Source organism: Agelaius phoeniceus, chromosome 5 (assembly GCF_051311805.1).
Source record: "Agelaius phoeniceus isolate bAgePho1 chromosome 5, bAgePho1.hap1, whole genome shotgun sequence".
In the NCBI taxonomy this organism is placed as follows: Eukaryota; Metazoa; Chordata; class Aves; order Passeriformes; family Icteridae; genus Agelaius; species Agelaius phoeniceus.
Window position 1 is genome coordinate 68,168,653 of NC_135269.1, and position 18,811 is coordinate 68,187,463.

At 39.8% G+C, this 18,811-nt stretch overlaps 1 protein-coding gene across 2 annotated transcripts in view; it reads right to left on the bottom strand.

The window, feature by feature from the left end:
- The window catches only part of CELF2 (CUGBP Elav-like family member 2), a 549,110-nt gene extending 535,129 nt beyond the window's left edge, over window positions 1–13,981 (bottom strand). For both annotated transcript variants that reach the window (XM_077179252.1, XM_077179251.1), the window contains exon 1: window positions 13,679–13,981. The gene's annotated coding sequence lies outside the window, so the exon portion shown is untranslated. The remainder of the gene's footprint in view (window positions 1–13,678) is intronic.
- Between the last annotated feature and the right edge of the window lie 4,830 nt (window positions 13,982–18,811).

Genomic DNA, 18,811 nt, shown 5'->3' on the forward strand with positions numbered 1-18,811 from the left:
TGGACACTGGAGAACAAATTGATCTGTTACTTTGAGCTCATTTTTTAACCTCCCTCTATTGACATTTAAGTAACTGATTCTTCTCCATCATTGTTAGCTGTCTTTTCTCCTGCCTGTCAAGAGCTTGCTAAATTAAGATTCACAGCCCAGGATAGTTTTCATATGAAACCAAAAGAAGTCAATATGTTTACTTAGATAAATGGTTATTTTACAAGGTAGTGTAAAATGCATAATTTTCTGTGGTATATAAATCCATGAACCACAATCCATCATGAGTGACTCATTTAATCTCTGATGTATCAATGGCTGCCTTCTTCAAATAGCAATCTGGAATAAGTGGCTCACATTAGGAGATCTGGAAAAAAGCTGCACAGGGGGCAAGTGAGGAGACCAGAATCAAAATGATGGAAATGCATCCTTGGTCATAAGACAGAGATCACAAAATCCTGTTAAAGCCTCCAGTGTATCACTCTCCCTTTCTAGGATTCAGGCCCTCAAAAGCATTTTCTGCTGCTTTTCCTTCTCACATTTGGACTGGATTACAGAGCTATCTGCAACCGGAGATGAGGAGCATTTTTACAGGCTAACAAATCTACTAGAACCAATGGTTTTAATCTCTCCTTGGCTACAGAATCAAAGCCAAGTTCTTTGCAGGTGCAAATGGGATCTGCTCCACTGCCTTAGGTGGAGTTTCACTCATTTACACCATTAAAGAATTTGGCACTGAGGATGTTGAGATCAAAAGGTTCCAGTTGGCAAGGAGTTGTGCAGAAGAGAATCTGTCTGGGGAAATATTCTGAGAAGACCTATCTATTCTGTGAAAAGAGAATTTACCTCTCCCCAGAGGGGTCTGGTATTGATAAATTCAAATTATTCTAAATTTTGGGACATCTCCTCTGACCCTGCTAATTCTAAACTGGGCAGTTTGGAAAGTCTGCCAAAACCCTGCAGAAGGAAAGCACATTGGTGTGCTCCTCTGTGTGCATGTTCACATTATCCTATCATATGCATATTTTATGCTTTTATTTTCCCCTGACATAACAATTACTGGTGGTCTGTATTGTTCATTTAATAAAATGAGGTTTGGAACATATCCTGCCATAGCTGCACAACACACAGAAAAAGAAGTATCATTATTAGTAGATGTGCCTGCATGGTGCCACTACTCCATTGCCAGAAGCAAATTTCACCTAATTTGGAGTTCTTGCACATGCAACAAAGCCTTTGCCATTATTGTTTCAGAGAGAACTAAGAAAGATCTGTTCATTTGTTAATAATAATTTTGGGAAATACAGGGAGCAGTGAAATATAAAGACTCATTCAGAAAAAATTATCAAAACTAACATTTAAAGTGAGTAGAATAACACAATGCCCAGTCCTTCACCCCCTCTTGCTCTGGTAAATATATGCAGCTTTTCCAAAAGGACAGCATCAGTATATTTACACTTTTATATCTTTGGATGCTTGTTCAGAATCCAATTTGCTCCTGGACAAGGGCATATTGATGAGTACCTGGAGTGTTTATTTGGATGGACGCGCTTGCTCTGAAAGCCAGCTCCACTCCAGCAGCCCTTATCATTTCTCAATAGCTCTGTACCAGCAGCCAGCCTTCTTTCCTCTAAGGAAGGCACAACACTTGCCTCAGCCTACACTCTTTCAAGTAGCAGGAGGATTCTGCACCAGGCTGGATCAGGTGTTTGTCCAAGTCCTCTGTCCATCAGTAAAACTTAGTGGATGCCTAGAGCAGGCTGTAAGAGCAAGCCAAGCTTTCAGTACTTTCCCATCTTCCCAAACTTCCTGGCTGAGGGATGCTCTGTAGATATAGCAACACACTGAGTTTTTATTACACAGGTTAGGATACGCCTTTACACCTGAAAGCATCCTACTTAATCTGTACAGACACCTGCCAGATGTGTCTGTAATAATAATAATAATAATAATTGATAACACCAATTATTCCCACCTCTTCTTTTCAGGTTCCCTCCAACAGGGTGGGTAAATCTGAAACTGCACCTGGCTGAAGTTCAAATCAGGGTCTGTGAGTGTTCTGGGGAGGACTTTCCCTTTGATCTGTGTTTCTGCTAGTTGTGTCTACACTGATATGAAGATCCAGACCAGGAACGTGGCCTAAGGACCATTTCCTGACCATGCACAGACCTTTAGTCAGTAGCCTGCTCCCCTGCAGAGCTTTGGGTTGAGCCAAATGTCACTCTCTAAAACATTCCAGGTTTTGGGCTGGGGGACAGCAGGTACCACAGACAGGGTGGGTGCTGGCAGTTCTGCCTGGGGCTGGGGGAGAGTGTGGGGATGGACTTGAGCTGCATCAACTCAATAACCTGTGGCACTACAGGATGGTCCTTGGCTGTTTTCTTCCTAGGACTGACAGAACCCCGGAGATTTGTCCACAACATATTCACCAGCAGCAACATGGACCACTAGTATCACCAGGACTTTCAAAATAAATTTTATCACCTTCCTAAGAACAAGTTTTCTTGCTCTGGCAAATTAATTTTAAGACAATGAATAAAGCTGCATAAAGAAAAGTGGAGGCATGGAGGATCTTTCAAGATGGTCCCCAAACTAGTTTTGCAGCATGTGAAAATTAGTTCCTTTTGAAATATTTCCTGTCCAGCTCCAATGTCATTTATTCTGTGCTAATGTATTTTGTGAAAGTCAAGCAGAGAAATACATTTATATAAGACAAACCACTAGTAAGGGTCATAGACTTCCATTTTTATTTTAATAAAATCTTTGAAGACTAACTCATACAATTTGTGAATCACACTTCATGAGAAAGACTTCCCAGAGGTTTTTAATAATTTGAGGTATGAAGCTGACTGGAAATACCAGAACAAAGAACTGCTTCTGTGTGCTCACTCTTGTATTCAACCAAAGATAAGTAGCTATATGACAAAAGTATATTCTTATACTGATGGGAGAGAAGAACATAAAGAAATTTAAACTATGACAATGTTTTTCTGTTTAATGGTGCTCGGATTGTCTTTGTATACAAGACAATCAGAAGAGGTTGATTATCCTTGTCTAAAATATACAGATTTTTCTTAGATAAACACACCAGCTGATGATATTTCTATCTTTTTCCAAAATAAGGTATCTGTGCATTAAATTAGGAAATGTTGTGAAAGGCAAGAAAAATGTAGCTGAAGGAGTACAAGTATTGCCTTCCAGAGCATCACTTTATTGGCTTATTTGGAGTCAGAGTTCTCAATTCTGCTGCATAGAAGCAGCAGCTGGATCATTGCATGTCAGCAGCTGGACCTGGGGAATGTCTCATACAGGGGCACAGTATAGAACATTAGAGATGCCTAAATGCTCATATTCTTTATTATATCTGTTACTACCTGTCTGCACAAAACTTTGAACTGCTGCATCCTTGTAAGCAGGTTTTAAACCTTTTAAACCAAAACAAGAAGAATGCAGTTAACCTCTACTACCTCCTTATGGAATATGGTTATCCCTAGTCTAGGATATGGTTATCCCTAGTCTAGGAATTCCTGCCTGAAATGATTTTGTCTGTGTGGTGTTAAAAAGTTGTACATGTTGAATCAGTAACTTCTATCATTCTCAATGATTAGTGGGGCTCTAGAGGCTATTATTTGCCATTCTGGGGCAGATGCTCACCAGACGTCAAGGGATCACCCTGATTTATATCAGCAGAAGTTTTGGCATGTTTATGTGAGTGGAACTGAAGTGGTCCTCAAGAAAACTGAAAATTACCATTAATGTAAAAAACCTCTACATTTTAACATAGTTCTGTTGTGGGTATAAATACACTTGTGTGCCCAAAACAAGATAGCTGCTGGGTTGATTAAAGTGTGCCTATTTTTCCAGTGTTTATTCATAATTAATTTGCTAATAAAGATTTCAGCTGTGGTGGAGTCTTTATCCTACCATAACAGGAGCTCCTGGCTTCATAACTTCACTGGAGCAACCCACATGATGAATATGAGCTGAAGAATAGAAGCCAAATCCTTCTAGGCTCTGCATATTTGTGCTTGCCAGAAAAATTATGGCCAGTTGAAGGAGCAGGAGATGGAAAGTAGCCACCTCTGCTTTGGCACTTCTCAGAGCCCACTGAGGCCACTGTGCAAGCCTTTATGCTTGGACCTACATAAGTACCTTCTGAAGCTGGATTCTGGAATTGGGGGGCAGCAGGGACTGCTTATTTATGAGTTACTTAGCAGTCCCTGATGCAGCAGTTGCCATAAGGCATAGCCTCACTGCAGCTTATTCATACTCCTGGCAAAAGTTTTCCTCCTGGGAAGTGGTGTTGCTGGCCAGAAAACAAGAATACTTTAGTGCTTCTCTCACAGAGTGTGAGTATATTCACTCTGGGGGCAGTTTTAGCATTTGGCCCTGTGCCTGGACATCATTACTATTGGGCACTGGCACTGCACACAGCCAAGCTGACCAGAGCCTGTGCTGAAAAGATTACATTCTCCCAAACCAATATTTTCAATTTGGCCCTCATGCTTCTGACAGCAGGAAACTTTTGGAAACACCACAGGCTGTGTTTGCTGTAAGCACCATTACCTGAAAAATCCTGGTGAATATCAAGAGGTTTCATGAAAACAAGGGGATGCAGAAATGCAGTCCCCTCTAGTGAGGTGGGATGAGCTGAAGTGCAGCAGTTAAACAATATGTGCTCCACATGGCACAAAAGCTCAAACTGCATTCAAGCAGCTCTTCTAAAAAAGCACCTGGTTAAAGAGTTTGGGGTAAATCACCAGAACTTACTTTAAATACAGGGGAGAATATTTTCCTACTCATACTGCAACTTTACCTTTTATAAATTTAAAAACATCATCCTACCTAGAATTGGGACTGACAACAGACAGCAGCACCACGTGTGAGCATACCCTGAATCTAAAAGGGGAGGGAGCTTTGAGTTTCAAGATGCAAGTACTCCTATTCATGTCACAACTGCAGTTAAGTGCTTTGCTATGTCTGGGCATAAAGGAATATAAAGCAGCTAAAAAAAAAAAAAGGGTAAAATTCTCAATATCACTGCATCTATGGCATCTCATGTTGTTGGGTTTCTAGAAACTGTATTTGTTAGTTTTCTTGGCAGAGGCCACTGACTGGAAAAAAATGTGATGATACTCCAACAACAAAACATTTTCTTACTTGCTGAGCTTAAAACATTTCTGTGGTTGCAGTGGCTTCTGTGGGACTATTCCCATACCATAATCTTAAGCACATAATTAAGGGCTTTACTGGATCAGTGCCTGAAAAACCAATGCTGATTTCTATTGAATGCACATTATGTTAGGGACCATTTGTAAGCTCATTAAAATGAACAGAAAGGATCCAGCAGATGCTGGGCCAAGCCTGGTCTCAGGACTTTCATCAGAGAAACAACGTTGTCTCTTGTTTACACTTCCACGGGTCACTGAGTTCCCAGACTTTGAGCCATTGATTACATCGTATTATCAATTAAGTTAGAGATTTGCCATCAGCTTAAATGGGCACAGGGTAGAACATAAGGAAATAAACAGCAGAATCATGTTCAGTTTGTGAGTCTGGGTATACTTAAAAACAAACAAAAAAATCAGGCATGCTCATGAATTCATGGGCACAGAATAGCCTCTGCTTTAGTGCACTCTGTGTGCTATGCAATGTGTTTGGGAATGGACATTGCATTTCTGGGGAACAACATTGGACTTTCACCCTTCCTCCCCTTCCCTCAATCCCCAGACTCATAAATCCTCCATTTGTCTCACCTGTAGCTACAATAAAGCCATTCTCACTGGTATTAACATCTGCTGTGGTCATTCTTCTGGGGTGAGAAAGGCAGAACATTTTCATTGCTCCTTCATTTGTGAACACTAGTTAAGTAAAGCTGTCACTTGTGTCCAATTATGGGTGAGTATTTTATAGCACAGTCTCCTTCCTAAAGCTAAACTGACACGGCCAAGCCCCATTTTATAGGCATCCTTAAATTCTTCCAAGCCATATTTAAAATCCTTATGCTCAGAGATGGCAGGTGCCATGTGTTTTCACAGCTACATTAACAAATGCAATTTTGTGGCAACTTGACCATGCCAGTGAAGCAGTAAATTTCTGTAATCTCTGTGGTTAAGAATTTCACACAGGACTTTGCTGGGAATGTGTAAAGCCCATTAGTACAGGAGCACGATGAAGATAAAATTAAAATACCTTTACAGTAAAAGCCAAAAAAAAAAAAAAAGAGTGAAGTCTGGGGATTTTTTTTTTCCTGCTAGAGCAATGAAACGTGTCAGAGGAAAATGCTGAAAGAGAAAAAAGTAGCTTCACTGAGCTCACCCAGCCTACTCTCCTTCTCATATGACTGCCACCAATTTAGGTGAGAAGAGGTAATTTGGCTTACACAAATGCTAACACAGGCTTATCCTAAAGCATAACTGGGATGCAAAACTTTATAAATATCTTTTCCAAACCCTTGCTCCTCGTTACAGCACACATATTGTCCTCACAAATGTTTCTGCAGGCTTAGGGAGATGATAGCCAAAACCTCCCTAGTCCTGAGCACGTGCAGGGTGCATTGGTGCATCTGCACACCGGTGCAGCTGTTTCACTCACAGGATCTGCATTTTCCAGCATGAACTCTGTTACTGGAGCTGAGACACCTTGGTGCTACTCAGGACAGCCCAGGACCCCCTGGCTCCACTACCTCAGCCACTGTGAGGCTTGGGAGCATAATTTACCACTCCCAGAACAGAGGGTCTGTGCAGCATCATTGGATCATTGACTTAACCTGCTTTGGAGAGGGATCTGCGCTGAAAAATGGGACTGATACCACTTTCCATCCTCCTGAACATTTCACCCAACTCCTCAGGACTCCAGAGTGTGTCTGAGGGATACCACTGCCAGAGGAGAGTTTTATACACCCAGACCCAGGACTGAGTTTCTGATCTCCAACAGATCCTGAGGCGGATGTTAGATTTTGCAAGAAGGTATCTCAATTACCAGCAGAAAGCAGATGAAAACCAGCAGTTGAATCCTGTACAAATTCATACACTTTTTTTTTTTTTTTGACCTGTAAGTCATTTCAGCAGATATTTCCCAGATTTCCTATAAAATCATGCGAGCTATAGATTTTTTTTCTTTAAAAAAGAAAGATGTGATTCCAGCATAATCACCTCACTCCAGGGATTGGATCTCTTGGAAAGTAAAGAAAACAAACTGCTCAGAATGCAATACTAGCCAGGGAGGGAATTGCATTATGGATTGCTCACAGACTCCTTCAGCAGGTTTTACCACAGGGTTTGGGCAAAACTCGTAAAGAGCACAGATCAAACAAGAAAACATCTTTGAATGCCTATAGTTTGTTGTGAGACAGAAGCGCTCTGAAAGATACACTTAGCAGCTCGCTCAGCCTCTTAAGACTTCACACAAGCACGCAGGGTTGGGGAGATCAGCTCACACGCTTCTGCACGCTGTGTGGCTGCACTGAAACCAAAAAGGCTATTCACAGAGTGGCCCTTTGAAGTCAGTGGACTTTTGTCATTGATTTTGAGAGGCCCAGGATTTCATTCGCAGTGTGTAAGGTTAAGCATGTGTATAAGTCCTTGCAGGATCAAGGCTTAAATGTGTAAACCTGTTCAGCAAGAGTACCCAGCCTTTAATGTCCTGTGAATGTGGTCTCTTACTTTGTGACACTGGATAGGCAGCCTTTGCTCTTGAGTGGAAAAGCTTCATTTAGTATGCACATGTCCTTCATAATTCAGGGACTTAGAGTGCAGGGAAAGAAAGGTGTTGGTAGAGCTGCTCATTAATGGAGAGCCTATGGAAAACATCAACTGCAGCAGATTGATTAAGAGCCACTATTAATTGATAATTCTGTCTCTGGTTATCCAAAATGCAGTCCACGGGCCCTCTGGACTGCTCACTGTGTTAGTAGCTGGTACAGAGTTTATACATTAATCATTGGGAACAGCAAATGTGTCAGAGTTCCAATCCTGTGTTCAGAGCTCTGTCGTTATGTGAGCAGTTCAAGTGCACCATAACACATTTTCTGCTGGCTTCAAAATCTGACCACCCCATTGTCTGAATAAAGAGTTTTTCTGCAAAGCATTTCAGAGCTCAGGTTCAGAATAGAGCTATCTCAACCATGTGTGATGATGATAGGATCATTAAGGTTGGAAAACACCTCTATGATAATCAAGCCCAACCTACCTTGACTGAATACCACCATATTGAGAAGTGGATCAACAACTGAGTGGATAATCAAACACTTTATGCTCAAATGAGTGGCAAAATCCAGTTTCTCTGATTTAAACCAAGCCTACACTTAATCTTTAAGATACTGAAGGTTACCTAAGTGAAGAGAGGAATGAATCCTAAAGGGAGACCACGTTTGTCTGATGGTAGAATGTGTCCCTGTTGCTGAATGTCTCACCTGTCTAGTGGGGTTTTATGTATCCAATACCCATACTATGAGTTTGTATCACAGAATCACACAATATTCTGAGTTGGAAGGGACCCACAAGTATCATCAAGTTCAACTCATAAGTTTATGGCCCATACAGGGATTGAACCCAGTACCCTGGCATTACTAACACCATGCTCTGATATACATATTAATATACACTTATGTGCTGACACATTTGTCTTTTAAATTAACAAGATTTTCCTTGAATATAAACCTGACTGATGCTGGTCATGGTGATCCTTGGGTGTAATTTCCTCTAGGCTTTTCAAGCAAGGCTGCTCTGATGCCGCCTCCCTCAGACCCTTTAACCCTCGACTCAAGTGGGCTGTGACCCATCAGCATCACCCACAGCCCTTCATGTCACAGGACCAAGAGGACACAAAAAGCCCCTCCAGAGATGGCCAGGTGGGCTGAAGGTGTGAGGTACCTTTGGGAAATGGGGGGTTTTGCTCTGCAGAACACATTTTTTGCACTCTTAACAGAGCTTTAGCTGCAAAAATGTAGGAAGACAAAATATCATTCTGAAAGCTTTCAAATGCACAAAGTGTCCTCTGGATAAGAAAATTTACATCAGGAACATCAACTCATTATAATACTGGTGCCTAAAATAGGTAGACTTCATTACAGTCATGGAGTTTCCTGAATTTGGGATTTTTTATAGCATTGCAGCATGACTTTTAAATGCCACTGGCCTACTAAGTAGAACAAATAAACCAATCACAGCACCTCCTTTCACTAGATCAGCTCAGCCTAATAAAATTAACCACAAGGAACACGATTAATTAGACGTTAAACACATTGCCTGGGATGCACTTGTGACAGCTTCCCTCCAGCAGCCCTGGAGGACTAATGATATATATGAGTGACATTTTGTCAGTGATGTATGGATGTGCCTATGCAATACAGACCTAACTGCACTAGGATCAGCCTTGTTTGAAGCCCACTGCCAGGTATATGAGGCTTGATAAGTCAATAGTTTTTCCATGTATGTAATTTATGGAGTTTTGAGTCCTCTGTTTTCATTAAGTAGTTACAGGAGATGTCTAAAGTAAGGCAACAGTTGTGAAAATTTGAGGAGGTGAGAAAATTAAATGGTTTGAGTTTTGAATATGATGTCTTTCCATGGGATTGTAAGAAAATAGATGTCAGAAAAGCACCTGGTTGTTTTCTCTGACTATAAGGAGAGCCAGAGGTGGCTCACCCACATATAGGTGTCTACCTTATTGGCACCTAAATTTGTATGAGATGAATCCTATCTCTGGTGCCAAAATGTCATGGACAGAGAGCAATCACCTCTATGGGTAACACAGAGGCAGTTGGAGGTTCCAGGCTGAGAAGGAAAATTAAAACCCAAAAAAATACGTGCAGAGCTTTTGGGTAGCTCCCACTTTGTTGCCATCCCCAAGGAAGATGACAATATGTGTCTTTAACAATGTGAGCAGGAAAGATGTGGCTTCAAGAACTCAGAGCACATCAGGGCAGGAACTGAGTTTCAGGCCATGGGACATGCAAAGCAACCCAAGAAGGCTTTGGGTGATGATAATTATGGTCTAGAAATGAGCTCTCTGGGCTTCTAGTTCTCTTTTCACTCTGTTTCCTTCTTGCTATTATTTTACTGTTTACCTTAATAGCTAAAATACTTATTTATATTCTTAATTCCTATCTAGTGATCTGATAAATACTGTGAGCTCTATTGCCTTGGGGGTGATGAGAGTCATGAGGAGGTTTTAGATTATTTTTAGGGTTCTCTACACAGGGTTGGGATCCCCAAGGACTCTGCAGTGAGCCATGTGCACATCACAGGGAGATGAAGAGCATGTGACTGGCTGCCAGACTTGTGGGAGAAGTGTGTTTAGGCAAGTGGTAGCCCAGTATGTTATCAATCAGTTCGTGGGGGAGGATCAGAGACTTGGGGTCACTCTGGGCCTGTGTACAGGGTTCTTGCAAGAGTGATTCTTGCTGAAAGAAGACCATGGCTAATACGTTAAATCAAATGGAAACAGAGCAAGCCCCTTACAATGACATAAATCATTTGCAGAGAGAAGAGAAATCTAAGAGTCTTTTACCCCTAGAATGAAATGGAATAATCTGCAGTGGTTAAAATCTAAGAATTTTGACAAGATTCTATCAAACTTGCGTTGAGCTGACCAGAAATGCAATGCAGAAATGCAGTCTCGTTCAGGGAAGGAGGTGCTATGACATTCTTCAGAGTCTTGAGAAAAATCTGTGAATTTGGCTTCTCCCAGGAGAAAGTAACTGATGAAATCCCATCATTATTGCCCATGGCAAGTCTGTGATTTACCTTAATTTTACCTGCTGTGTGCAACTCAGACTTGCAGTGACTTTATATGGAACGTTAGAGATGTAGAAGAAATACAGAATTATGCTTGCTTTTTGCTGCAAATGAAATTCACAGTTATGTTATCAAAGTTTCTAATTATAAAATTTCTTTAATATTTTATTAGTAGGAGGGAAGGCAAGATGCTAAAACTTATGGTATTTCACAAGTAAGATTATGGGTTGATTTCTGATTGGTTGACAGGACCCTAATAATAAACCTCATAATTTTATACTACATTCCTCTAGTGATGATAGAAATTCTTTGTGCATAATAGCACCATTTCTATTCAGGAATCTTGTTAACAGTTGTAAACTCAGATTATCATTTTTATTAGCCTAGTGTTTTCTTATTTCTCTGTTACTGACAGGAAATTACAGCAAGTTTTCTGGCTTGCTTTTCTTTTTTTGTTACAATGAAAGCAGTTGCATTCAACTAGAAATTTCCAGGCACTGAATAGAGGACAGTATTGCTAGAAGCCAACAGCAATTTAAAGTGCACAGATTAATTAAAAAATAAATATATTTAAAGACTACATTCAAAGAGGATGTAGACTGGTAGATTGGGTTCGGGTGGTTGTTTTTTTAGTTAAATGTACAGACATCAGCTTAAGAATTTAGTAAGAATTTTTTAGGAATTTAGTGATCCATTCTTGCCACAAAACTCAGCATCTAACCTCAGCTGTACTGTGTTTTCATATTGCCTCATAACAGTAATTTTGACACCACTTGTGTGACCAAAGACCCCTGGCTAACCTCAGGCTCTCCTCCCTGCAGCCTCACCCATGGCTGAGATGCCCACCATGGTCAGTGGGAACCAACCACCATGGACTTCTCATGACTTTGGCTGATTAGGAGGCTCAGATGAGAGTATTGGTAGTTGTTTCACCCCATTAGGCCACTTGAGCATTGTAAAGGCACTGTTTCTAGGAGAATGTGAGACTATAAATGCATAATTTACTGACAACAGCCTACAGTTTATTCATATTACATCAGATACGCTTCTAACTGTCAGTTGATACTGAGTGAATAAAAACTTATTTCCATAACAAGAACACTGAATTCAACCCTTTTCTTCTCTGGTTATAAATGGATGGGAGTTTAGGATTACAAGGGACAAAGCCTAATTTGCTGGGCCTTGCAGACCTTGGTGGTGGTGTGGGGGAAGGCAAGTCTTCAGGGCAAAAGCAAGATGTGGGAGCTCCAACGCCCTCATTTCACAAGCCAACAGTATTTTCTGCACAAGCAAAGTAAACCTTCAGAAAAGTACTGCAGTGCTTGAAACTGAGACTGAGATAGGGAGTGATGAACTTCTGCAAGTGCAGCACCCTTAACCCTCTGCCCTAACAAAGTTTCTGTGAGAGGCTGTGATTTTCCATATGGCACTGGCACATCCTTTCCCCCTCTCCACTGACATGGAAAGGACTCTGTGTTCAATCCCACTGCTCCTTTTCTCCACCCTCCTTGCACAATTTCTCTCATGATATCACATTATGCATTTGGCAAAAAAGACCTTTGAGTCTGGAAAGTGTAATGTATCAATGTGCCGAGTATTAGTTTCAGGCTACCTCTTTAAATAAAATTAAGGAAAAGAGCTTTCAAGGAGATAAAGGACTAAATCACACTGGTTTCCTAACTCTATTCAATTTCTCCTAAAATCCCCATCCTATGTTCAAAAAGTTTTCATCAGCACAACCAGAAAACAGCAACTAAGTGTAAGAATAGTGCTTATTCTGAATACTACAGTAAAGCTACAGGATCCAGCCTAAAGTGCACCAAGGATTAATTGCAGTTGAGAAAACAGAGATAGTTCAGCAATCATAAGATCCAGTCCTGCCAGCACTCAGCAATTTTCTCTTAAATACAGGACAAGCTCAGCCTTCCTGTTGATTTCAGTAGATGTAGCATTCAATACCTGGCAGAACTACATTCAGAAATCCTGAGAAAAACACACCACTTTTTAAGTTTTGTAAGCTTTAACACAAAGCAAAACACATCTCATTTGCTAAAAAAATAAAATGAAAATTTTATTTTTATCTTCTGCTAGTACCAGAAGACGACTAGAAAGGAGACCTTGGAAATCAGTGTACTTGCAAGCCAGGAATGTAACATGCATAATGTAGATCTGATTGTATCTGGCAGGCTGGTATTCACAGGAGCTGATCCACAGCATCAAACTCATTCCTCACAAAAGCGACGCCTGGTATTTCATCGCAAAGTTTGTCAGCTTCTTGCAATTAGCTACTACAATGGTGTGACAAGGTATGGAGTGGAACACCCCTTCCCCCCTTCTCCAGAGGGAAAATGCAAGGGACAGCAAGAACTTTACCCAGCACTGGACAACAATAAATCCTGGATACACTGACCCCACTTGATGAAAGCGGAAAAAAAATATTTATTTATTTTTAAAAAAAGTTTCAGTGTTGCACTTCCCTACCTAGTAAACAGCTGAACAGGCAGGATGATACCCAAGACCATCTCCTCCACCCCCATCTCCACCCCCCTGTCGTATCAGTGCTTCAGGCAATGTTCAGAGGGAAAAAAAAAATCACAAACACAACCCCCCCAACTCAAGTATCTGTTCTGATAGGAGCATGGAACAGTAACCAAAAAACAATCAAGTCCTCATTGTCATAGTGCGACAATCACAGCATCTCTTCTGTTGAGCAAATAGTCAATTCATAGAGAGAAAAGCATCATGAGGACAGGCATGAAAGCTGTTATTCCCCATTTTAAGTAATAGGAGAAGGTCACATATCCAGCCGTTGCACCTTTTCATTACCTCCTAACCCTCCACAGCAGGGGAACCACACTTATGACTGCGTTAGATATACAAAAGCTTTTCAGCTCCAAAAAAGGAAAAGAAAAGATGAGGAAAGGAAAAAAAATAAATTAAATTCATCTTACCAGCACGTTACAGCACCAACTTGCTTGAAGGAACGTTGCCTTTACAGGTTTCTCTTTTAATTATCCTGGAAGCAGAAGGGGAAAAAAAGAAGACGACGAAGCAGGGCTGTTAAATTAGTGTGTGCTCGAATCTTTTCAGTTTGTCGCAGAGTAGAAAAATACCAAAAAAAAAAAAAAAAGAAAAGAGGAAAAAAAAAGGAAAGGGCACTCAAAGAAAGAAAAAAAGCAAAAGAAAGCTCAGTAATTTAAATTTGCTGTCAGTTCAGGCAGCATCGCTCTGTCCCGCCCCTCTTCCCACTGGGTTCTACTACCTGCAGGGCTGCAACTGACAGCTACTGTGCAAACAAAAAAAAAGGCAAAAAGCATGCTGGGACCATGCTGTCTGCTGTCTGAGTCTCTCTCCACTTCTGATGACTGAAAATCATTAGTGAAAAGGTTCTGTTGTTGTTTGCTGAGATTTTTAAGTTAGGTTCTTTGCATGAAATGTAATTTATTTTTAATTGATGCGGCGCGGCACGTGACAGAAACTGGTGGTTGTGTTTCTCAGCACTCCTCAGAATGGAAACTAACCTGAACAGATTGATTTTAATAGTATGGTATATGGAGAACATACACAGACATTTACTGTGCTGCACTTTGCAGGGATGCAGTCAGCCCTCCCCGTAACACCTTGCGTTTACAAAAATTCTTATCTGAACAGAAAGTCAGGAAAACATTTCAACAGAAAGCAGTAAAAACTCTGGCACTCATAAAAGTTGCCAGCATTGTTTTTGCTCTGCTTTTAAGTTTCCCTTCTAAACTTTTTCAAATCGTTTTTGAGAACAAAAAGTAAGAGAAGTCAGAGGCATAATGAGCAACCAGCACAACATTTGTGTGAAAAGGATGAACTAATAATCTCAGTACATAAAAAGCTGACTTTAACCAGATATTTGAAACCATTTTTGGCAGTCTGTGCTCCTGACTATTAGCAGACTGCATACATCATATGAGTGTGAACTATTTGATGAAAGCTAACAAGAAAAACAAGTACAGAAGCTATAAGTGTACAAAAGCTAAAATAACTTTTAATAGCTGTTTTAATTGTTATTAACAGGCTTATAATAACAGGGCTAAAATCATCCTCTCAAAACAAAGATAAGCATAATATATAACTTCTAAATATAAATGTATTCACCAAAATATGGTTCCCACCTAATTACAGAATAAAATTAAAAGAGTGAAATAATGATTTTCCTTAATACTTTAGTAGTAATTGCTTGGATCACGCCACAGTAAATATGCAACATTTGTATTCAGTTATTGCTCTACTTATGTGTGTAACCATAAAATAAAAAGCTGAAATGTTTAAACTTAATTGAATTAATCTCAGTTTTTACTCAAAGTTTGCACTGGAAGAGGTACATGCCTGCTGAACATGCCTACCAGAGACATGCCTAAGCAGATTTTTAAAATCCCTGTAGAAACAGCCTTTACCAGTCAAAGTGGATCCCATAAGGTGATTCCTATTACCTGGTGTTGCATAACAGGGCCTGCCCTACAGTCTTCTAAGGTTGCTGCTCATTAACATCCAGCAATGAAAAACAGGTACCACCACAGTCAAATTTAAAATTATTTTTCTTCTCTTTTAAAGCCTCCAGAGCCTTTTAACAAGAGATGACCTGAAGCCATTTCTCCTGTTGGTAGAAATCTCCGGCCATTCCAGACATGAGGAATAAATTGCCCTGGCCAAGAACCATCTATTTGCAAGGTCCACCAGGATCTCATAGCAGATTTAGGTTGTCTGCAAAAAACTTTTGCCATCCACTGTGAATTCAGTACCAGCACAGAGGAAAAAGACAGCACAGAGAGTTATCTTCAAAATTTAAATAAAAATAAATAAGGATAGTGAATGTAATTTAGAAGAGGGGTAACAGTAGATTCACCAAGTAGTAAGAGCAGAAATGCAGCTTTTTTCCACAATAATTTGATCTCCTTTCCATCTGTGTGGCTTTAAAGACCTATTTCTGTGCTTGTAAACAATGTTAGTATAAGTTTTCATCGAAGTTTAGTGTCTCCTGCCACCCTGTCCTTTGTTTCAACCGGAAATCTTTCCTTCTTTTGTTCCTTGTTAAGAAATAAAAATGGCAAAAGGTTAAAAAACCAAGTGTTCTTGATGATTTGACAGCATTTAATCCTCATTTTAGTGTCATCATGCACGTGTACACGTAGACATGATCAATTCCAAAATTCCATTAAATCCAACTAACTTATTATCCTTCTATATCTCCCTGCAAAAGGCAAGGGGGAACTGTTTTTAATACACTTGGCATTTTAGGCAAGGCCCTCAGACCTTCAAAAGAGAAATAATTGAACTTCGCCTTTAAAGGAATACAGTAGTGCACTAAATAACAAAGAACCAAAAAAGCTGGATTTAGCAAGGAGATGCCTTCAAGGCAGAAATTTGACTAATTGGTTGAGAAAACTCACGAAAGCTCATAAATTCAAACATTTATAGAAACACCTCACTTATGGTATGAAGTTGAAATAAAAATAAACCATTAATATCAACCTTTTCTCCTGTAATGTAGGACATGAGAAAATACAGGAACAAATGCTCAGGTGTTTAGAAGTTGGTGGAAGTTTCATTCATTTTAGGGTTTTAGTAATGCTGTATGTTAAAATTTACAATTCAGTGTCTCTGTTAATATCTAATTTTGATAAGGGGTCATAGGCTTTGGACTGCAGAAATAAATTAGGTATTATGCAGAAAAATAGGCACCCAGAGGGCACAGCTCTTAGAACCTGGAATAGTTTGTGCTGGAATGGGAGAGAATTTTTTTTTTTATTTGTGGTTCCATAGTCGGTTTTTAACAAATCAGTCATGTTAGAGAAGCAGTAATTAACAGAGGTTTCCTGCTATATAATGCAATGGAAAGTATCTAATTAACCTTTGTATCCTCTATAAAACGCCATCAAATTAAGCATTTTCTGGTGTTGTTTTAGTAAGGAACATTTTTGCCTTTAACTTCAGTGGAGTTATTTGATGGTTTGTTTTTGTTTTGTTGTTGTTTGTTTTATTATTTTTTTCCCCACATGTTTTTGATGCCATTGATCATCAAAGATTAGCTCCTAAAAACACAGAAACCATTTTGTAAATTTCAATTATTTAAAAAAAACCCAACATCCAAAACAAAAAAATCCACCAAACCTTTGAACCCCTTTTTGCACTATGACTAAAAGGACTGTGCTATACTGTGATAGGAAAAAGGTTGAGGAAGAAGTTTTAGTATGAGATTAGTTCCAGTATTAAAAACAAGACTTGTAAATTAAAAATACCAAATGAGACCAAAAAGATCCCTTTCCTCCTCTAAAGTTTTTCTTTGTAGCCAGATCTATGCAAGTGGCCTCATTTGAATAAATAAACCCCTATTTCTTCCTGCTCACTCAGCTCTACTGAAACCCTTCACCTCTGTAAAGGGAATTTTGAGAAGGTGTGAACTGTACAGCTGAGAGAGATAAATGTAATTTTGAGTAAAATTAGTTTTTAGAGGGAGACTTGGGAATAAACATGGGCCATACAGCCAGCTAGGACTTTCAACTTGGGGTAGTTGCACATCTTAAGATTTCCAACTTGTATTAATTATGCCGAAGTAATGCCCAGCCTCCACTGACTTCACATACCGTATTTCTTTGTGTTCCAGGCTAAGCCCACCTTCACAATAATTGATTTCTCCTGCAGTTTTAAATTGAGGGTGGTTTTCTCATACATTTAATGGCTTTCTTCTGCAGCTTGCAAGGAAAAGATAGTTGAAGGTGCCTTCTAAACAAAGATATACTGTAATTAAAAGCCCTTTTAAAGAGAGCTTTTCTGCACAGCACCTGCTGTTAATGGAGTGCTTTGTGTACAGTTCTGTGGGGTCCTTGGATGCAGTGCATTATTTCAGAAGTAGTGTGTTGTTGGAGGATTTCTACATCTGATGTGGTGACCTATAGATGTTAATCACTGATGCTGGGGAAAGAACAGGAAACTTCTCCCTTCCCCAGACAAATCCAGCCCATAAAAATGGTTTGGTAAAGTGGAAAGTATGGTTTTAAACTTCTGATTGCCTTGTGGATAACAATCACTCAATTTTATTTTTTTCCCAGCTGAAAAAACCACATTGCTACAATTTCCATTAAGAGATCATGATTTTATAGCACTTAGTTTTGCTTACCAAAATTTCTTCTCCAGGAAGAAAAGATTCTGCAGTTTATGTGATTTAATAAATGACAGTTACACATCTTAGTCCTTCCCTGTTGCCTTGCCTTGGGTTGAATCCATTTTTCATACCTGTGTTTCTGTCCCCTCGGTACATCCTGTTGTCTTGCAATCAATGGCAGCTGACTTAAAAAAGAAATCTCTATGGAGTTTAATGCTTTGATAAATTAATCCATCCTTGTGTGTTAGCCTTCCAAATGTTCATTTCTTTAGAATAGTTGTGGTGTGAAAGTAAAGCTCTAAGACAAGAAAGACAGACAGATGCTGTGTATAAATTCCTGCTGTTTTCACAGAAGAAATAATGTGGAAAATAAGGGTGCCAACTCATTCAGAATGTGTTTTGGGGTTTGCTTTGATGTTTGGTTTCAATCAATGGGTGGTAACTGATGATTCAATGGAAATAATAGCTAAGCAGAGAAAGAAAATTGCTCAGCAATTTTGTAATGTTGCAATAACAGCCTTGGCTCCAAGGTGAAAGGGGATGTTTTCCACGGTGGTGTAAATAGGAAAAGGAGAAGAGATAACCACACTCTCATTACCAACATTAAGTTCAGGTGTTCATAACTGACTCCTGTATTTTCTTCTTTACAGCCTCTGAGCAGAAAAGGACTCTTTAAAGGGCTCAGGAGTTATTTGGGTATTTCTCATTGCTATAGACTGGGTAAAAAAAAATGATGGAAAAGGCATGTGCCGGGGCCATACTGAGGTGGGCAACACCAAAACTCTACAGGAGCTGCTTATCTTGTGTTTAGGAAATGCCACAATAAATCAGACAGCAATGGGCCCTAAATATTTTACCGGAGGTCACCATAAACGCATATTTTAAATTTTTTTCTGATATGTATCTCCATATACCTCCAGCAAGCTCTCCCCAGAACAACAGCTTCTGGGGAGAC